Source organism: Tamandua tetradactyla, chromosome 6, assembly GCF_023851605.1.
Source record: "Tamandua tetradactyla isolate mTamTet1 chromosome 6, mTamTet1.pri, whole genome shotgun sequence".
Taxonomy (NCBI): Eukaryota; Metazoa; Chordata; class Mammalia; order Pilosa; family Myrmecophagidae; genus Tamandua; species Tamandua tetradactyla.
The window spans coordinates 67,782,126-67,787,056 of NC_135332.1; the positions used below are offsets into that span (position 1 = coordinate 67,782,126).

The 4,931-nt window shown below is 37.9% G+C and overlaps 1 pseudogene; it reads right to left on the reverse strand.

Moving 5' to 3' along the window:
- Positions 1-1,135: 1,135 nt before the first annotated feature.
- LOC143686102 (cytochrome c oxidase assembly factor 8 pseudogene) lies at positions 1,136-1,799 on the reverse strand (annotated as a pseudogene).
- Positions 1,800-4,931: the final 3,132 nt, after the last annotated feature.

The window sequence follows — 4,931 nt, forward strand, 5'->3', positions numbered from 1 at the left end:
CCTTTGTAACAATTGTGTTCAAAAAAAAATGTCTGTACATGCACGAAATGAATACTGTTACATAAATTGAATCATATCAGGCAGATGGGATTTATAACAAATCTTTTTCAGTTTTGCTTGCCTCTGCTCTCGCAACTCCCCATATCTAAACACAACTTTATCAGCACACACGATAACATGTATTGACAACCTAATATGTGCCTTTTGTATTTTTCCCCAATTTTTCATAATTGTATTTCAACATACATATAGCTACATAAACCTTTACAGGGTTGTATCATCTATTGTTCCTTAAAAATGAGGGTTTACTAAACACCTTTCCTGCATCTTGTTTTTTTTTTTTTTTTTAAACTTTTTTTATTAATTAAAAAATTAACAGACAAAATATTAAGATATCATTCCATTCTACATATACGATCAGTAATTCTTAATATCATCACATATTTGCATATTCATCATTTCTTAGAACATTTGCATCGATTTAGAAAAAGAAATAAAAAGACAACAGAAAAAGAAATAAAACAATAACAAAGAAAAAAAAAAGATTATACATACCATACCCCTTACCCCTTGCTTTCATTTACCACTAGCATTTCAAACTAAATTTATTTTAACATTTGTTCCCCCTATTATTTCTTTTTATTCCATACGTTCTAGTGTTCTGTTGATATAGTAGCTAAAAGGAGCATCAGACACAAGGTTTTCACATTCACAGAGTCTCATTGTGAAAGCTGTATCATTGTTCAATCATCTTCAAGAAACATGGCTACTTGAACATAGCTCTACATTTTCAGGCAGTTCCCTTCAGCCTCTCCGCTACATCTTGAACAACAAGGTGGTATCTACTTAATGCGTAAGAATAACCTCCAGGATAACCTCTAGACTCTGTTTGGAATCTCTCAGCCATTGACACTTTGTCTCATTTCACTCTTCCCCCTTTTGGTCCAGAAGGTTTTCTCAATCCCTTGATGCTGGGTCTCAGCTCACTCTAGAGCTTTTCTCAATCCCTTGATGCTGAGTCTCAGCTCATTCTGGGATTTCTGTCCCACGCTGCCAGGAAGATCCACACCCCTGGTAGTCATGTCCCACGTAGACAGGGGAGGGGGGTGAGTCTGCTTGCTGTGTTGGAATTCTTTTTCAGAACCCTGTAAAATGAGTCTCACAATCTGCTTCTCAAGAGGTGTGGCTAGGCAGGGCTCCTAGCTTTTTCTGGTCATCTTCTGCTTCAGTCCAAGCCGCTTCCAAACTCTCTCCAGGGCCACTTTCCCCATGAAGAAGGTGAGAGCAAAATTATGCTTGTACCAGTCTCTGTTATAATACATGTGCTTCTGGAAATTTTTATTTAAAAATTCCTTGTAAAAGTCAGCCATTTCCTCTGCATTCAGTGTCACTTTTTGACCTGTTTCAGCTCTCAATCCCAGGCCTTTAGCTTTTAGTCTTGAGTGAATAAATTCTTCTTTTTCCTTAATAAAGGTCAAATTCTGGTTTGCCCAGAATTGTTGATTCCATTCTTGTGTTTCTCGTCTTAATTCTCTCAGCTTTTGTTCCAATGGTGACTCATTTTCAGGGATGTGAACCTGAACAGGTCGAAGATTTGAATATTTATCTGGGGGTCCTATCCAATCATGGCTAGAGTTTTTGGGAGGGCAGAATCTTGAGACTCGGCGCCGCATCCCTGCGCTCGGCGCCGCATCCCTGCGCTCAGCGCCGCGCTCAAGGGCCGGCTCGCAGCCGGGACCCGCCAAAGTGCGGAACAGAAGAGGAAGGGAAGTCTTCCTCGGGGGCCTTAGGGCCTCCATTCCTGCATCTTGTTTTTCTCACTCAAGATACCTCTTTAAAACCCTGCCAAGGTAACTGGTATAATTCTGATTCATTCTTTTTTATAATTATATAAGTTTCCCTGGGATGGATGGACCATGATTTATTCAGCCTTTCCCCTATTATTGCCATTACTTTGTTTCTAATTTTGCACCTTTGAAAAGGGTTGCAATAAACATCTATAAACAGATAATACTTACTTATGGGTGTTTTTATTTTGATGAAATGGATTCTCACAAAGGGAATTGCTGAGTCAAAGAGTATGCACAGTTTATTTTCATTTTAATGGATGCTGCTAGCCTGCTTTCTAAAAAAGGCTTCTAAAGATTCTATTTCCATTAGCAATGTATGAGTTTCCCCATATCTGCACTAGCAATAGGTATTATAGCCCTTTTCAACTTTTATAAGTCTAAAGAATAGAAACACATTCCTGACTATTAATAACTCAGATGGAATAGAAACACATTCCTGACTATTAATAACTCAGATGACATATTATTTTATTGGGCATTTGGATTTCACTTCTCTGAATGACAGATTATTTGCTGGTCCATTTTTTGTGCCAATTTGCATACTATAGATTTTGATCCTTTGTTGGCTGCATTGCAAATAATTTTTTTCCAGAGCACATACTTATCTTGGGAAAGTAGTGCTTCTCAAATACTCTGTGGTAAAGGACAGTATTTTAAAATTTCCAATCCACAGATCAATACTTTCATAAAATACAAAATCACACACTTGGGGGTCATAACAATCTTAAACTGCTGTAAAAGTTTGTAAGTAACTACTTTCAGTTTCTATCTTATCTACACGAGGTTGGTAGAAAACTCTGGACTGTCCCTGGTCCACTTGCCACAGTTTGACTAACGCTGGCTTCTATCATCTTTTCCTCCATCAAAAGTTTTTGTTGTTTTTTTTTTCTTCCTTTTATATAGTTTCTGGGTTTCCTCTTTTGTCTATAAAGGAAGTTTAAGACATTTTCCCTAAGAATTATACTGTGATTCCATGTAAGTCTCTATACCATGCGGATCTTTTTTCAAATTTTATTATATAATTTACATTTTTTTTTGGTCTGGATATTTTTAATGGTTTGAGGCAGGAGTCCAGTACTATTTTCTCTCAAATGTACTGCCACATTAACTTTCTTATTGTGGAAAATTTTGTGGTTTGGATCACTTAGAAACCATTCCCTTTCCGTTCTAGCATGACTTCCTATAATATAGATTTTGGAAAGCTAAAATTCCTATATTTCCAAACTTTTTTTTACCATGATTCAACACGTGATATACATGGCATCAAGAAAACACATGCAAGCAAGTCTCAGAGCAGAGAGGATAGCATACGTAGCTGCACACAAGAATTGTTCTAGTTTGCTTTTAGAATGCAATACACCAGAAATGGAATGGCTTTTAAAAGGAGGAATTTATTAAGTTGCTAGTTTACAGTTCTAAAGCCATGAAAATGTCCCAATTAGAGCAAGTTTATAAAAATGTCCAAATTAAGGCACCAACAAGAGGTTACCTTCATTCAAGAAAAGCCAATGACATTCAGGGTTTCTCTCAACTGGAAAGGCACATGGTGAATGTGGCGATGCCTGCTAGCTTTCTCTCCAGGCTTCTTACTTCATGAAGCTCCTGCAGGGTGTTTCCTTCTTCGTCTCCAAAAGTCTCTGGCTGTGTGGACTTCCGTGGTTCTCGTGGCTCTGAAAAAGGGACTCTCTTGTAAATATTTCCTCTTTTAAAAGATCTCAGTAAACTAATCAAGGCCCACTTGGAATGGGTGGAGTCACATCTCCATCTAATCAAGTTAATACCCACAATGAGGAATAAGAAACAGCAACACAATCACCATTAGAGTAAAACTAAGAGACTTCCATAAACCCTAAGTCACAATATATAAAGATGACTATATGAAGAAAGGGGAAATGGCTTAGAAAAGCTGAGGAAATTCCAACCAAGGAGCTGACAGCAAAGCACATTAAACATTCGCCTTGAAGAATCCTTAAAAAAAAAAAGAAAGAAAGAAAGAAATTGGGAGCACAGACCTGCTAAAGATTGCGAGGATGCTAAAAATAGGAGGCTTGTGTGAAACCATGTACAAAAAGAAATAAAACTTCCAAATACCCGTCCGCACTCCCCAGACTTAAGCAAGTATCTTATTTCATTTCCTTTAGGAAATGGGAGGCATAGTCTCTGGAGAAAATGAACTACAGAAGATTTGTACTTTTGGCCACAGACATAGAAGAGCGGAGAGATGCAATTCTAGTGCAGGAGTCAGCAAACTTTTTCTATAAAGATTCAGATAGCAACTATTTGAGGTTTTACGGGCCCTGCAGTCTCTGTTGCAACTATTCAGCTCAGACTTTGTAGCACAAAAGGGGCCTTAGACAATGTGTAAACAAATGGGTGTGGCTGCATTCCAATAAAACTTTAGTTATAAAAGCAGGCAGTGGGCTGGATTTGGTCAATGGGCCATAGTTTGTGGCCCTGTGATCTAAGGAAGTACCAGGAGGACTAAGTAAAATGTCTGTATGCTGAATTGGAAGACTCCTAGCCCTCCTCTTCTGCAGTGTTTAGACCAATATTTATTCCCCATACCACACTCCCCCTACCTCTCCTCCCCCTTGTAAAAAGTAAATTAGAAGGTTCTTCTCTCAAGAAATTGAAAAATCTAATAGAAAACATCTACAGCCATGGATGTTTAGAGTCACACGTAAAACATCCTACTTGTCCAACAGTGAAGTTCACTATTTACCAAGCCTTAGGAGCTTGACCCAGTGAGGCTGGGATGAAAAAGAATGAGCTGCAAGAGGCTCTCACTTCTGGCACCAAAGCACCCACTCACATTTTCAAATATGAACAGACAACAAAGGAATCCCAGATATTTGAAGAAACATTCCACCATAAAAGAGGAGCCAAAACAATCAAATAGGAAATAGGGACAATACAGGGAACAAAGGACAACTTTGTTTTTTCTCTTGTAATCAGAGAAATTGTAATTACCAACTCCAGAGAGATCCACTCATTCCTTAAACAAATATTTATTGAGTACCTCTGATGTGTCAAACATTTTCCTACATGCAAGAGATAGAGATGACCAAAATAGATTAAAAT